Here is a 17993-nt window from a genome sequence, read left to right on the forward strand (position 1 = left end):
CAATGCAATCAGACGTCACTTCACTTTCAGATTGTGAAACGTAAACACAAACTGACGAAAGTAAACTATCCTTTAGCGAAACATGGCTCACTATCCTCCTACAGAGATTGTTGACATGATGTTAATTTTAAGTGAATGCCATAACAATTACGCTGCAGCTGCGCAATTGTATGCGGATCGTTTCCGAAACAGACGACATACAGGCGAAAACATTGTTTGAAATTGCACTCAACGAACTCGAAATGGATACATGCACCGTCCACCTCGTCATCGCGAATACAATGAAAATGACACTTGTACCTTACCTTTCTCTCCTGTTTTCAACTGGATCCCGAAATGAGTGGTCGTGCGATTCAGACACAAACTGGAATACCGAAATAAACTGTTTTGAGGATTTTGAAGACACATAAATATCATGCATATCATATCACACTGACACAGACATTAACGCCGAAAGATATGCAAATACGCGTGCATTTCTGCCAATGAGCCTTGGAAATGATAAGAGGTGATAATGATTTGTTTTAGATACTTTATGTTCACCGATGAAGCCACATTCAAAGACAATCGCGAATTAAATCGTCATGATTGTCATTATTGGTCTCTTGTCAATCCACACTGGCACAGACCCGTTGACAATCAACACAAATTGTCGTTAATGGTCTGGTGTGGAATTTTAAACGGTTACTTCTTAGGACAATTTTTTTACCGAAATGTTACTGGGGAATCTTATTTACAACTTCTCCGTGATGATTTGTCGGAGCTAATGCAAGGCGTTGATTTAGAAACTAGGCAACGAATGTGGTTCCAACAGGACGGAACAGCTCCATATTATGCTAAAAATGTGCGGAACGTTTTAAATTTACGGTACCCTGGTCGGTGGATAGGACGCAGCGGACCAATTCAGTGGCTTCCACGTTCACCAGGCCTAACATCTCCTGATTTTTTCTTGTGGGGTCATTTAAAAAATATTGTTTATGACAGACAGCCCACAACCCGAAACGATGTGGAGCAACGCATTCGAAGAGAATGTACAGCCATACCATGGGATGTGCTGCTCAAAACTGTGGACAACTTTCGCAGGCAATTGACTTTATGCATTGAAGCAAATGGGGATAATTTTGAACAATTTGTTCGTGGATAATTCGTTTAATTGAGCACCCCAAATTGTGAGAGGCAAGGGGACTCACACTAATGAAGCAACCCAACATTTGAGAGGCAAGGGAACTCACACTAGTGAAGCACCCCAACATGTGAGAGGCAAAGGGTCTCACACTAATTAAGCACCCCATGGGAACATCATTCTACTACGTCCATGTCGTTCCTGGGTAACGCTAAAAGTAGGATACAGTACATTTTTTACAAAGATAGCTTAATTTGGTGTAACGAAAGAATTGGTGCACATTTTTTATCGATTTGATGCGCCTTTCTCGGATAATTCTAAATAAATCAGAGTTCTTCCCCAATTTTACTTTTTTCTCGATTTCAGCGCCATCTGTCAATGGTTTAAGAAAATGTTTCAGACAAAACTTGATTACTTTTTTATGGAGAATCCGAATATGCAATAAAAAATGGAAGTTTCCATTTAAGGTGTAAAAGTTGCCCCCCGCCCTATCCAAGGGGGTGGGGGGTGGGGTCACGTGTAGTATCACTTGATGTCCCCCTTTGAGCTTACGAACTTGTCTTCAAAATGGCTCTGAGCACTATGGGACTCAACTGCTGAGGTCATGAGTCCCCTAGAACTTAGAACTAGTGAAACCTAACTAACCTAAGGACATCACAAACATCCATGCCCGAGGCAGGATTCGAACCTGCGACCGTAGCGGTCTTGCGGTTCCAGACTGCAGCGCCTTTAACCGCACGGCCACTTCGGCCGGCGAACTTGTCTTACCCACTGTTTTTACCTAATGTATAGTGTTCGAGATAATCTCACCCGAAACTTCGCATGGACCACCCTGTATAATATGTGTCAAAACAGTAGGGTCAAATTTACACAGATTCTGGATAAGGAACCTATTACCTTTAATTGGTATATCAGTGGGAAAGTGAGTTGAACAACCACTGCGTGTTTGTAAAATACTTATCTGTACGTATTACAAAATTAAAATCTCCCGCCGAGTTTTTCTCTTTGTATATTATGGTTAATCTCAGGAACTACTGTAGAGATTTTTACAGTCATCAGTTTTCACTAATAGATAGACTGATTCAATAGAAAGGCTTACACGTAAAATGTTATATCGCCATGCCAGAGAAGTAGTCCAGGTGCAGAAACTTAGTGCTAACCATGCGAAGTCGGGGTGGGTCACTAGTATTTCCTAATATACTGAGGCAACAAAAGTCATAGGATGGCGATATGTTAGCATGGAGGGGTATAAAAGGGACAGTGGATAGGAGAGGTGTCATTTGATTCATGTGAAAAGGTTTCCCACGTGATAATGGCCACGCGACGGGAATTAACAGACTTTGAATGCGGAGTGGTAGTTGGATCTAGACGCATGGCACGTTCCACTTCGGATATCGTTAGGGAATTCACTTGTCCGAATTCGCAGTTTCAATAGTGTGCCGAGAATACCAAATTTCAAGCATTATCTCTCACCACGGAAGACGCAATGGCCGACGGCCTTCACTTAAAGACTGAGAGCAGTATAGTTTACGTAGAGTTGTCAGTGCTAACAGACAAGCAACACTGTGTGAAATAGCCGCAGAACTCAATGTGGGACATACGACGAACGCGTGAACCAGGACAGTGCGGCGAAATTTGGCGTTAATGGGCTATGGCAGCTGATGACCGACGCGAGTTGCTTTGCTAACACCGTGACATCGACTGCTGCACCTCACCTGTGGTCGTAACCATATCGGTTGGACTCTATATGACTGGAAAACTGCGGACTGGTCAGATGAGTCCGATTTTAGTTGATAGGAGCTGATGGTAGGTTTCGAGTATGTCACAGAGCCCGCGAAGCCATGTATCCAGCTTGTCAACAAAGTACTGCGCAAGTTGGTGGTGTCCCCATAATGGCGTGGGCTTTGTTTACATGGAATAGACTGGGTCCTCTGCTCCAACTGATCCGATCATTGACTGGAAATGGTTATGTTCGGCTGCCTGGAGACCATTTTTAGCCATTCATGGATTTCATGTTCACAAAGAACGATTTAATTTTTATGAATGACAGTGCACCATGTCACAAGGCCACAATTGTTCGCAACTGATTTGAAGAACTTTCTGGACAGTTGGAGTGAATGGTTTGGTCACTCATATCACTCGACGTGAATCACATCGCACATTTGTACAATATAATCGAGAGATCAGTTCGCGCACAAGCTCCTGCACCGGCAACACTTTCGCAATTATGTACGGCCATAGAGGTTGATAGCTCAATATTTCTGCAGGGGACTTCCAACAACTTGTTGAGTCCGTGCAACGTAGAGTGGCTGCACTACGCAGGGCCAAAGGTGGTCCGGCACTGTATTTGAAGGCATTCCATGAGTTTTTACAGCTCAGCGTAAGCAGCTGCCTGTCGATACTGCGTAGGTGGCGCTGCACTGAATAACAATACACAATCACCGCAGATGTTTCCACTGTTGAGTTGTTGCAATTGACAGTTCCACTTCTTGTCGAAGATGGGAAACTTGTAGGAAACAGCAGACATATCTTTAATGCATGGTGCTGGAGAGTGTAGTTCAGGAGTGCCGAACGAAGGTTCGGAGATTATTATCGCTACAGGGGTCACCTTAGTTGGAAGAAATTTATCTTCGTGTGTAGAAATTTGCAATAACTGTAACGCTGAAGCCATTGTGTTCAGCAAAGAATTGTTTACACCATAGAATTTGAGGAGATTAATTAATAAGCGCCATTCGGTTTCCCTGTGAAATACACTTCTTGGAGATTACAGCGTGGAGAGTATTGATAGAGCAGCAGTTACACTCCTGTCATAACAACGTGCGCGAGTATTGTATCAGATGGGGGGAAGGGGACAGGGGGTAAAACGATTTTTGAATCTGGAGCTCAGCTCTGCCTACTGGTTATGTTATAGCTCATGCACCATCTCATTTTGAAGAGATGACACGGGAGACAAATTGCTTAGGTCAGTTAAAGGAAATATACTTCAGATAATTAGTTCTTCGCTTCAGTATTAAGATCATCTACCGTCTATCTCAGTTTGAGCCTAAATGTTTCATAAACTTTACATTCTCTTCGATCCGAAAATATAGGTTTTAGAAATTGGGGTTATTACAGCTTCTTTCAGTAGCTTCTCAGTAGGCCAGTAGATGCTGAGTGGATTTTGTTCCATTCCGATATATATAGGTTTTAGAAATAGTATAGGTTTTAGAAATTGAGGTTGTTACAGCTTCTTTCAGTAGCTTCTCAATAGGCCAGTAGATGATGAGTGGATTTTGTTCCATTCCGATCATTAAGAAAAAATGCTTATTGGGACTGAACCATTAGGCTCTGTATGTTAGTCAAAATTTTCGACCACTCAGCCATGCAAGCGGCAATATGGTAGCAGCGAATGAACCATTGTCTGAACAATTGTCCTGCATGTAACAGGCATACATGCAGAATTCTCAGCCACTGAAGCCATTATAACTTGCCTCTCTCTGCTATTCACTATTTTGAATCAGATGAGCTACCTCCTTTCACGCGGAAGCGTCAGCAGTATCGACGTTCTATCGTTCATAAACACTGTTTCACGTGTTTTGTATGTAAAGGTCGACAGCTGCTGTGAATTTCTTGAAGAAAATCATTTGCGTAATTTGTTTTATTTTGAGATAAACGCTTTATTAGATAATTTATAAATTAGCTGATTTCGTCCCATGTATATTATCTATATACCTGCTAATAGAAAGTCACTGTAAAAATTGTTATGTATACAGCATCACCTACTCCACAGATGAGTCATGGCACCCCTAAAAAGCTACTCGCACAACCATGGTAGGTAACGGTACAACTATACCGGATGGTAAGTCCATATGAAACAAACATTTAAATACATTAATGTAAGTATTGAACTGTTGTCTTCCCAGTGGCACCTTGTACCATTACGAGAGGTAGCTAAAGTTACGCGTTCTGATCCTGGACAGGCCAATCGGGCCTGACCGACTGCCGCGTCATTCTCTGCCAATGGGGTTATGAGATGCAGTATGGAGGGGCATGAGGTCAGCACGCCGTTCTACCACTCGTTGTCGGGATTCTAGACCTTGGAACCGCTACAAATCAGTCGAGTAGCTCCTCAGTTAACCTCACGATGCAGAGTGCATCCTTACCAGAACCCTCATCAACGAAAAATCCCTGGTAGGGCCGGAAATCAAACCCGGCTCCCCTATATGGCAATCATCGGCGATGACCACTCATCTACGGAGGCGGACATTACGACAGGTGCTCGGCTAACATGACGACGACGAATACTATTTGGCAACGTTCGTTCTGCTCTGAGTTGAAAAGACCTGATATGTTATTCGTGAGGCAGTACGAAGAAACGGGACTCGTCTGAAAAGAAGACTTGGTGCCATTCCTGTATCCAGTATTGTCGATGGGGCACCACTGTCGGAAAGACTCTTTCTACCGCCGCGTCAAGGGAAGTCCCTACGATGGTCACATATTGACAGTCAGTTGTGCTCCAGCCGTTGTCACACTGTCCATTCGGATACTTGTCTTGCTACTAACATGCTCATTCCCGGACTCAATATACACTACTGGCCATTAAAATTGCTACACCAAGGAGAAATGCAGATGATAAACGGGTATTATTTGGCCAAATATGTTATACTAGAACTGACATGTGCCGCGCGGGATTAGCCGAGCGGTCTCGGGCGCTGCAGTCATAGACTGTGCGGCTGGTCCCGGCGGAGGTTCGAGTCGTCCCTCGGGCATGGGTGTGTGTGTTTGACCTTAGGATAATTTAGGTTACGTAGTGTGTAAGCTTAGGGACTGCTGACCTTAGCAGTTGAGTCCCATAAGATTTCACACACATTTGAACATATCTGAACTGACATGTAATTAAATTTTCACGCAATTTGGGTGCATAGATCCTGAGAAATCAGTACCCAGAACAACCATCTCTGGCCGTAACAACTGCCTTGATAAGCATGGGCACTGAGTCAAACAGAGCTTGGATGGCGTGTACAGGTACAGCTGCCCATGCAGCTTCAACACGATACCACAGTTCATCAAGAGTAGTGACTGGCGTATTGTGAGGAGCCAGTTGCTCGGCCACCATTGACCAGACGTTTTCAGTTGGTGAGAAATCTGGAGAATGTGCTGGCCAGAGCAGCAGTCGAACATTATCTGTATCCAGGACCGTACAGGACCTGCAACAAGCGGTCGTGCATTATCCTGCTGAAATGTAGGGTTTCGCCTGGATCGAATGAAGGGTAGAGCCACGGGTCGTAACACATCTGAAATGTAACGTCCACTGTCAAAGTGCCGTCAATGCGAACGAGAGGTGACCGAGACGTGTAACCAATGGCACCCCACACCATCTCGCCGGGTGATACGCCAGTATGGCGATGACGAATACACGCTTCCAATGTGCGTTCACCGCGATGTCGCCAAACAAGGATGCGATCATCATGATGCCGTAAAAAGAACCTGGATTCATCCGAAAAAATGACGTTTTGCCATTCGTGCACCCAGGTTCGTCGTTGAGTACACCATCGCAGGCGCTCCTGTCTGTGTTACAGAGTCAAGGGTAACCGCAGCCATGGTCTCCAAGCTGATATTCCATGCTGCTGCAAACGTCGTCGAACTGTTCGTGCAGATGGCTGTTGTCTTGCAAACGTCCCCAACTGTTGACTCAGGGATCGAGACGTGGCCGCACGATCCGTTACAGCCATGTGGATAATATGCCTGTCATCTCGACTGCTAGTGATACGAGGCCGTTGGGATCCAGCACGGCGTTCCGTGTTACCCTCTTGAACCCACCGATTCCATATTCTGCTAACAGTCATTAGATATCGACCAATGCGAGGAGCAATGTCGCAATACGATAAACTGCAATCGCGATGAGCTACAATCCGACCTTCATCAAAGTCAACGTGATGGTACGCATTTCTCCTCCTTACACGAGGCATCACAACAACTTTTCACCAGGCAACGCCGGTCAACTGCTGTTTGTGTATGAGAAATCGGTTGGAAACTTCCTCATGTCAGCACGTTGTAGGTGTCGCCACCGGCGCCAACCTTGTGTGAATGCTCTGAAAAGCTAATCATTTGTGTATCACAGCATCTTCTTCCTGTCTGTTAAATTTCGCGTCTGTAGCACGCCATCTTCGTGGTGTAGCAATTTTAATGGCCAGTAGTGTACACTGCTCTGTCAAAATTAAGGCCTCTGAGTGATGCACAGAATGCCGGACTTCGGAAGATATGAGGACCCCGTGGCTATAGCGCCAAATGAATCTGGAGTCGCAACACGAGGCAATTAAAGGAACCGGCGAAGACAGTTGTATCGATCAGCAAGCAGTTACGGCCCACTGTGGTGGTATTCTTCATTGCATCATGGCCTGGAGACATCATCTGGATGACTTCAGACTGGCAAAAACGAACGGGAAACTGGAAGAAAGAAGAAGCGTCAGGAGGCTGGTATTTCTCACAGTATTGTTTCACGTGCATGGAGAGCGTTGCGATCTACAGGTACTGCTGCCTGAAGGAGAGGAATTGGTTGATTATGGTCAACTACAGAAGCAGATGACCACTACATTGTATAACAGGCGAGAAGGGACTCACAACGAGCAGTAGATGCAACTACAACCACATTTAACAAAGCTTCAAGGCACGTAAACTCACTCTCCACAGCGGTACAGCGACTGCATGGGGTTGACCGCTTTGCCTGACGACCAGTACGTTGTATTCCATTGACACCCGCATATCGGTGGCACCGTTTGTGATGGTACCAAGAGTATAGCGACTGGCCCAATAAAGTGTGGGGTCGTGTGCTCTCGGATGAGAGCAGATTCAGTCTGAGTCGTCATTCCGCATGTAGTCTCGGATGGTGAGAGGTGGGAATACGTAATGCATCCAGAAACATTAACGAACATGATCGTTTTGGTGGTTCAGGTGTAATGGCGTGGGAGGCATAATGTTGTATTGCAACACAGGCACATGCACCAGTGACTATCCAGCAGTTGTCAACGTCGTTGGTGGAGGAACAAAACGCACTGCGACAATAACGTCTTATTAACCTTGTGGCCAGAATGGGAGCACGTTGCATGGAACACACTTCTGCACCTATTAAGAATCGTGTCCTGCCTTTTGTAATCTTCAGGGAACTATCATAAATCGTAGTGTCTTCAGTTTAACTATTGTCTTTGAATAACATAGTGTTTTCTGTACGCCCCACTGCGTATTTCTTTCACTTACCTTCTGTATTGTACTGTACTGTACAGTAGCAGGTCTTTCTATATATGGTCAAAGTTTCATCGAGCTACGTTACTTGGCAGTGACACATCATGCGAAAGTTACTATAGTCCTTTGTCGTGTGACGGAAGCATAATAAGTTTCCTATAATGTGGGCCCCTCTGTAGCAAACGTTTACAACTCTGTGGCGCTACATCGGAGATTGATCTGGCGTGAGGGGCTCTCAGTGTATATAGCTGTGTACCGTATCAGACGGTAAGCACAGCAGGAGGCAACTGGGAACTCTGTATCACGTTGATAGTTCGCTGCCATCCCCAGGCTACCAATTTAGCGAGAGACCGCCTGGAGTGGAACATGGATCAATGATAGCGGACTCTCTTCAGCAACGTCTGACGCTTGATAGTCCTGACAGAAGCGTGTGGAGGCGTCCCGGTAACATCCCACGTGCCAGGTATACAGAGAGCTGGGTCAGTCATATTTTCAGGTGGTGTTTTTTACAGATGTCGGATGCCTCTCCTCTTTATCTAGTGGAATGTGTAGACCGCGCCGTATCGGGACAGATAGAACAGAGTGCCCACCTCGCGAACACTTTCCTCCAGAACGCGGGAATCAGCTACATAGAATGGCCTGCGGTGTCTGCTGTCAAGAACTGGAAGAAGAAAGCTTGACACCAAATGAAACTTGCATTGCGTTGTCTTCACACATTTGAAGATCTCAAGGAGCGTCGCTATCGATGAATGAAATATGTCGACCACATTGAGGGTAACATGGGAAGGAGGAGTCAAGCGCGTTTCAGTGTACGATATGGAGCAACATGGTATTCTACGCGCAGTTTCGTGCAATCGGCTATTGTTTGTTTTTTATGATTTTTATTTCACAGTAAAGTTTTTTTTTTAAGATTCATAACGCTTATTCTTTTATACCCTGCACCTTTGAATGTAAGACCACACACGTACGCAAATATTCAATGGCGTAATGCTTTCTTTGAACTCTTTACTTAAAGATGAAAAAGAAAGGAAATAGAAAGCGAGGGTATCATCTGGCGAATATGAAAATGATTCAGCTTGTGGCCATTGGTGATTTTTGTGGAATGATAGCTTTGATTTCCGAGACAGCCGAACGCAGACCATAAATCGTAAATCGTGAACCTATCGTGAAATAAAATTTTTTCTGCATCATGACAATGTACAAAAAAGGATATCTGATGTAGTACTCAGGTATCGTCTGTTAAGAAGTTTAGTCTAGGCCCTACAAGTCATTGACGTTAAAACGTGAAAATGAGGAATTACATATGGACTGACATGCTTATATACTGGGAAGCAAAGTTATACTCTTCAAATTCTTTTTGGTTTGATTTCTAAGGAGGATGGAACATTTTAGTCACTAAATAGTCGGGAACTGCCTTGTTCGAATATAATATCAGGACAGCGCTGAATAAAGTATTAGTCTTTAGTATCTGCAACACTATTTGGAAAATATTTTTTGTTTGTTGAAACTGCGACTTGTCGTACTACTGGAGTTGTGCTGGACGAAATAATATTCGTCGGTACCATGGTGGGTTCTTAACTTTAGTCCTGGTGGAGGCCGATGTGATGCTACAACACATAAGATATCAGATTACTCTATTACAACTTGAACGAGAGGAAATACTTAACTTTTTTACAATCCATATCCACATGCCCCACGAGACCACTGTGCTTGTACTCTATTTACATGAGGAAATAGCGCCAACGGTCTACTAGAAGCAAGAGAGTGCACGTCACTAACAGAGCTAGTAAGCCTTTTGGCTGCAAAGATTTGCACCGGCTGAACTGACCGCGAAACAGATTGTTCTCCATGAACTCAGATACGTAAATGATTGTGTCATGCAACTGGTTGAGAGATATGAATGCAATGGCTCTTATGAGTGAATACTATGTATTGGTTCCTACAAAAAGCATTGAAGGTTCAATAACAAAAAGGGGGTTTGAGGTAACTACTGTATTAAAGGTCTTGGCCCAATTTAACCTCAAATTATTACAATAATTGCTCATAAGCACACATATAATCAAGAAGGCAATAATTACACTTTAACGTGGGTAATAAAGTACAAAGTGAGAGGGACAACCAATTCCAAACATTGCAACGCACTTAATTCTGAGGTAGACTGTTTTGACAAAGTCTTCAAGGAACAGGTGAGTCGAGAGTGAGTATCATCTCAATAGGTCATCCTAGAAAATACATAACCTAGGACTAGTGTACAGTGATTAGCCCGGCCGTGCCAGAAAGTCACAGGAAATCCACATGCAAAAGACAGAATCATGGATGAACCCTCAAATCTCTGACCAGTTGTTAAATCACAGAACCTAATCAAGTTTAGAGGCAACGGACCAAGAAAACGCCTAACTGCTTTCCTTCCTGGTTAGCCTATGGCACCAGATAATCTCACCGTAGTTGACGAATCAGAGCGTAAAGTTCTGCATATGAAGGTGTCTCCTGCCAGCCGCTAGTCATTCAACCGGTGTGTGGACATGACCTCAGAAATACAAGTGTACCCTCCGCTGTGCCTCCGAAGCCAGAACATGCGCTTCTCCACGTCCCCAGGTTCTGAGTATCTGCTTCTGCATCTTCATCCAGAGTAATCTTCTCCAGAGTCCAAGAATCCTAGCTTTCCTCTCTGCTCTGCACGAAACCCACACAAAAGATTTCGCCACCAGTTGGAAGACTCTGTTAAAACATTGGTGGATGAGATTTTTTTTTAAACTACGATCCAATGTCCCACCTAACAACTGTTTTATAAGGTATAAAATGTGCTTCTTTCCAGCACACACAATTCTGAGAAAGCCTACCTCCAAATTCCCACTCCTCACATACGTTTTTACGTCGCACAGTAGGCTGTATTCCTTTGCTGAAAGTTTCTGGGGAACGCTACTCTGAACCTCCACTTACAGGTATTTTTTTTAGAATAGGCAATAATCTTCCTTTCTGCCTTGCAAGACAGAGAAGTATTTGCTCCATGTGGAGTGCATTTAGGTCATCGCATATCCTCCCCCACACAATGGAAGAAGGAGAAGGTTAACAATAGCCACTGAGCTTACCACGGGAAAGGAAATCTGAAAATCTCCCAACCAGCATGGCACTCCCCGTTTTACGAAAGCCATTACCAGTGAAGAACAACATTCCATCCAGCGGTTCTTTGATCGCTAAGCTCTTGTGAGGGTAATTGAAGAGCTTCTTGATTGAGAAGTAGTGGCACCGGTGACAAAAACTGACAACGGCTGGGAGAGCGGTGTGCTGACCACAGACCCTTCCGTATCCGCATCGGTGACGCCTCTGGGATGAGGATGACACGGCGGCTGGTCGGTACCTTTGGGCCTTCAAGGCCTGTTCGGACGGTGTTGTTGTTGTTGTTCTTTTATCAGAGAAACCGATTTGTAAAAATAATTCATGCTTCTCTGGTCAGACACGAGACAGTCTTCTTTATACCGGCTCTCTTCAGACAGACCCGAGGATCCCATAGTGCGTGGCAGTGGCTGATGCGATATTGATCGCTTGCGTCACGCCAGCACTGGTCCCGACAATACAGGGTCCTACAGTTGCATACGTGACGCCCAGTTTCTGAGTTATTCCCTCTACTCCCAGTGGTCCAGTTCTAAGAAGCTGTGTATTCTCCCTAGGGACCTCCGGGGGTCCAGTAGTGGCCACTGTCCCTTCCTTCTGTGAGGGCTCATCTGAGACTCCATCGAGCTCATACAGTACAACAAACAGGACATGCTATTAACTGCAGAAACAGCGAGGAATCAAGAGATGTGTTAGCGGCTCAGGTTCTGCAAGCACCGATATCACCCATATTATCAGCATTAAATACTCATCGCCCAGTAAAAACAGCATACGAATTTCGATAGAATGAATGCGAAGGAAGGATATGTGAGACGTGTGAGGTCACCACTACACTGACGCGTTTCAAGAATTATGAATGCCCAAATCATTTTTTAATCGCAATACAAACGTAAGACTCTATATTGTGACGGGAAAAGGTGCAAAGCTTTCACACGCCACACGGTTGCCTGAAACAGGTGCACTGGACTTGGTACTCAAAACATGCCCTTCCACTCACCACCGAGAGAAAACAGCTGGCGGCGTAATGGTACCTTAGCACCCCTCTGCACTCGACTAATCCGAGAGCGCGGATTCCATGCCAATCAGCGTGTACTATTATCGAAGTTCGAACGACAGCCACAGAACTAGGCTGGCATTATCAGGAACAAGTTTATCTTGTACAAGAACGAGGGAAATTTCATAGCGTTCCACGTTCGCTCACTTCCTGAACGACTGGCTAATGGAGAAGATATTTTGCAAAGAGTTGTCAAGTGTTCAGTATGCGGTTGAAAACATGTGGGACAGGATCATTGCATCGTATAACTAACTACTAACTTATTGCCTACAGCTAGGGTAGCAATAATGATTGCATTAATTAAGCTTGATATATAGTCGCAAGTGTTTGATGCTTGGTTCAAATGGCTCTGAGCACTATGGGACTCAACTGCTGAGGTCATTAGTCCCCTAGAACTTAGAACTAGTTAAACCTAACTAACCTAAGGACATCACAAACATCCATGCCCGAGGCAGGATTCGAACCTGCGACCGTAGCGGTCGTGCGGTTCCAGACTGCAGCGCCTTTAACCGCACGGCCACTTCGGCCGGCTGTTTGATGCTTGTAGTGACGCAGTAATGAGTAATGCGACTCGACCCCTCACGCCGATACAACAAACCCACAGCTAATATCACGCATAAGCTCTCTACTTCTTTGATAAGCCCTATCTCCTGGCTAATACCAGTCCACGCGGAGTCAGTTGCTGAATCTTCAAAGTTGAAAAGTCTTAATGGGTTTGGTTTACAAATTCAAATGGCTCTGAGCACTATCGCACTTAACTTCTGAGGTCATCAGTCCCCTAGAACATAGAAATACTTAAACCTAACTAACCTAAGGACCTCACACACATCCATGCCCGAGGCAGGATTCGAACCTGAGACTGTAGCGGTCGCACGGTTCCAGAGTTTGGTTTACAGCGTCTTGGATATGTTGCATATAGAGGTCAAAACAAAGTGATGGAGTCTACCTGATACATGACATCCCAAACGCTTACAACAAGCTACAGAGTTTTTCCAGAGTGTGGTACAATGCGCGTCCATTAATCTCGATGTTATGCCAGACCTTGTTATTAGTACTGAGGTCAAGTGATCTGGAGGGCTACATGGGCATCCTGATGTTCATGGCGTTTCCCAGTTCGAGTGATTTGCCTTGCTGAAGGTTTAGTTCGCCTGACCGTTGCTGAAGACGAACAACGGATTCAGATCTTCGTACAGTAGGTTCCTGTATCGAGACTATGGAAGTCATATCAGAGGCCACTGCCTACTAGAACTCTGCTCTGTTGGCAAGCGGGAAGTATTGTCTCAAGAGATTTTAGAAATAGACATATCTTGCCAACGACGTGTACTGACGGGTCCCTCGGCTCATCAGTCTAGCCAGTCATATTTCTAGATCTAAGTGTCCTGCGACGGTTTTCCTGTTGCCATGCTAATATCTATGCTGTGTGAAGTGATGAGCAGTGGTGTTGATTGATTGCCTCTTTTCTCACGAATGAAGAGGAACGGGGGTTGATTCTGAATGAGATGTCTGTTCACTGGTTGTAGTAGTCCCGCATTGAACTTCCTGCGGATTTTTTGCACGTCAGTATGTTTGTTCGCTGTTGCATTGCGTGATGGTCAACGGTGACCCCTGTCATCTACATAAGATTCTCTCTGACAGCAGCGGTTTCCTCCAAATCAATACTCGTTGTACAATTTTATATACAATGGAACGTGAAAATCCCAGTGCCGGCGGACTGCCTCATCCATTAGCTCTCCACTATCTGCAAGCAAAGAAATGTTCTAAATTCACCGTTCTTGCCTATCATTTGACAAGCACAAGGTCTTACGTCACCGCAATCATATCACACAATTCCATTTACCGTGGCGAGAGGAGCGCTCTCACTACAAAGCAACAACTCAGTTTCTCCTAGCTGTGTTATTTATACGGTCGATGAAGTGTTGCAGAACTTCAGTTCGATTTGATCCAACATAACGTAATATGGGAGATGAGTGAAGGTCAGCCGGGTTAAGGGCGCTTTCTCCTAAATTTCCTTGAAAGAAATTGGCTACTATTGATGTACGTCAATGGCAGCACGGTTTTTCTTAGCTTCGATGTAAAAAATTGCCAAAATATTTTCTACAAACTTTGCAAGTAAAAGTATAGAAAATTTCAGACGCTTTCCTTATTTTATATCTTGACAGTAGCAATTTGTATAACATTCAAATGTTGCTTCATAAAGGACGAATTCTTTGGTAGTAACGAATTTACACTGAGGTGACATAAGTCATGGGATAGCGATGCACATATACAGATGGCAGAGTATTGTATAAACGTAGCATAAAAATCAAGTGCGTTGTTAGAGCTATCATTTGCACTCAGGTGATTCATGTGAAATGGTTTCCGATGTGATTATGGCCACACGACGGGATTTAACAGACTTTGAACGGGGTCTGATAATTTGAACTAGACGTATGGGGCATTCCATTTGTGGAATCGTTAGGGAATTCAGTATTCCGAGATCCACCGTGCTAAGTGTGTGCCGAGAATACCAAATTTCAAAATGATCTCTCATCACTGACAATGCAGTGGCCGACGGCATTCACTTAATGACCGAGAGCAGCGACATTTTCGTAAAGTCGTCAGTGCAAACAGACAACCAACATCACGTGAAATAACCGTAGAAATCAATGTGGGACATAGACGAACATATTCGTTAGGACAGCGTGGCGTAATTTCGCGTTAGTGAGCTATGGCAGCAGACGACCGACGCGAGAGCCTTTGCTAACAGCACGTCATCGCATGCAGCATTTTTCCTGGGTTTTTGACCATACTGATTGGACCTTAGACGGCTGTAAAACCGTGGCCTGCTCAGATGAGCCCGGATTTCAGTTGGTAGGAGTTGACGGTAAGGTACGTGTGTGGCGCAGACCCTACGAAGCAATGGACCCACGTCGTCAACAAGGCACTTTGCGGGCTGGTGTTGGCTCCGTAATGGTGTGGGGTTTGTTTACATGGAATGGGCTGGGTCCTCTGGTCGAGCTGAACCGGTAATTGAGTAGAAACGGTTATGTTCGACTACTTCGAGACCATTCTCAGCCATTAATGAACTTCATGTTCCCAAACAACGATGAAATATTTAAGATTGACTGCGCGTCGTGTCACCTGGCCAGAACTGTTGGAAATTTGACTGAAGAACATTCTGGACATTTCGAACGAATGATCTGGCCGCCCAGATCGCCCGACAGGCCACTTAGTGCACAAAATCCTGCTCCAACGATACTTTCGCAATTATGGACGTCTATGGAGGCATCATGGCTCAATATTTCTGCAGGAGTTTCCAACAACTTGCTCGGTCGATGCCACATCGAGTTGCTGCAGTACACTGGGCAAAATAAAGTCCGACACAATATGAGAAGGTATCCGATTACTTTTGTGACGTAATTGTAAAATATTAGTTAGCAGCTTAGCTATATTATTTGTACTAGAATTACTCATGCGAAATATCGATTTTGTCTTTTCTATTACGGAGACGTTCAAATGCGGAGGTAGCCGGGTGCAATTCTGTTACACGAGGAATTATTCGCCACCAGGAAGTATCTGCAAAAGGAGAGGAATACTCTGCTGACCATTAAGTATATGATGCAGTGAAGATGGCAACAATGATCAAATGGCCATGAAGTGTACAACAATGTCGGATATGCAAATGATTAGAATTTCTGCGCAAAAATAGGTAGGGTTAACGCTATCTACGTTCTGTATGTAAGGAAAGATCACGTGGCAGGTTTCTCATACAGAAACCACGTTTTATTGTTGTTTCATTGTGAGAAGATCGTGTTATGCATGCCTCGTTTAAGGCGGAGAGACGTTTACCAGCACGTGTCGAATTCGACAGCGACACGATCGTGGCCTATCAATAACTTGATTTATCGTTTCGCGAAAATACTGATTGCGTTGGTCGTGATGCCACCACTGTCAAGTGAATATGGGGTCTATCGGTTGAGTAAGTCCATATTCAGCGCCATGCAGGATCACCGTGGCTCCACGCAACCAGCGTACGAGAGGATAAACATATTGTACTCTCGACCGTGTAGAATTTTAAATCACTTCACCTACCTTGTGTCATAAAAGACGGTGTCTTGAGCTCCACAGACTGTCAATATTGAGATCATTGTTGCAGCTTACCTAGACGTGATAGCAGAGAGAGGCGCGCCGCCGCACAGCGACAACACTGCACGTAGGAGTAACACCACAACGTTGCTTCAGATGAGATTCTGTTCTGCGTACAGCATCACGATAGATGTACTTGCCTGTGGAAGCTTCGAGGAGAATGAACCTTGGAAGTTTGCATTCATTGTCGTCGTACGGCTCCAGCGTCTGTTGTGAGGGCATGGAGCGCCCCTCGGTACGCAATACAATCACCTCTGATACGCACTGCCTTTAATTTTGACAGCAGACCTTAGAACACTGACGTATTAAGGTCAGTGGCTGTGACCTATCTTCGATGTCTCCATGGTGTTGTCTTTCAACAAGATAACACAAAGCTACATGCTGCTAGTGCTGTACTGAGATAAATGAAACAGAATTTTTCCGACTGTTTCTTAGCCAACACATTCTCAGGATCTCACACCTAATGAAAATATCTGCCGGCCGCTGTGGCCGAGCGGTTCGAGACGCTTCAGTACGGAACCACGCTGCTGCCACGGTCGCAAGTTCGAATCCTGCCTCGGGCATGGATGTGTGTGATGTCCTTAGGTTGGTTAGGTTTAAGTAGTTCTAAGTCTAGGGACCGCGCGGTATTAGCCGAGCGGTCTATGGCGCTGCAGTCATGGACTGTGCGGCTGATCCCGGCGGAGGTTCAAGTCCTCCCTGTGGCATGGGTGTGTGTGTTTGTCCTTAGGATAATTTAGGCTAAGCAGTGTGTAAGCTTAGGGACTGATGACCTTAGCAGTTAAGTCCCATAAGATTTCACACATTTAAGTCTAGGGGACTGATGACCTCAGATGTTAAGTCCCATAGTGCTTAGAGCAATTTGAACCATTTGAAAACATCTGGTCAAGGATTGCCCAGAGACTGGCATGCCACAACTCATCATTCAGTACGATTGATGAACTCTGAAGCGGAATAGATTGACGTGCCTATACCTGTCATTCAAGTCCGATTCCATTAGACACCCAGCATAGTTACAGCCATCGCAGCTACGATAGGTGACAGCTCTATATGCTAAATTTCACGCTTTGTGTTCCCGAAATGAACTAAAAATTTAATCATTTATTTTTTATTATATACCGTATACGCATAACAAGTAAAGTTTCGTTATTTTATGTCGTTCCTGGTGTTGCAATTTCAATGGCGGGAGTGTAGCTACTTACAGTTTCTAGCAGAAAAACGTCATAATTGATTTTTTAAATAACAAGTCCATCTGCACTGTCTCATGCGCTTATCCCTTACACAGCTTTTTTTTCTTTTTTTACGTCTACGAATATCTGAATATACTATCTGTAATTTGAAACTAAAGTTGTCTGTTTATCT

The sequence above is a fragment of the Schistocerca americana genome, chromosome X (genome assembly GCF_021461395.2).
Source record: "Schistocerca americana isolate TAMUIC-IGC-003095 chromosome X, iqSchAmer2.1, whole genome shotgun sequence".
Lineage (NCBI taxonomy): Eukaryota > Metazoa > Arthropoda > Insecta > Orthoptera > Acrididae > Schistocerca > Schistocerca americana.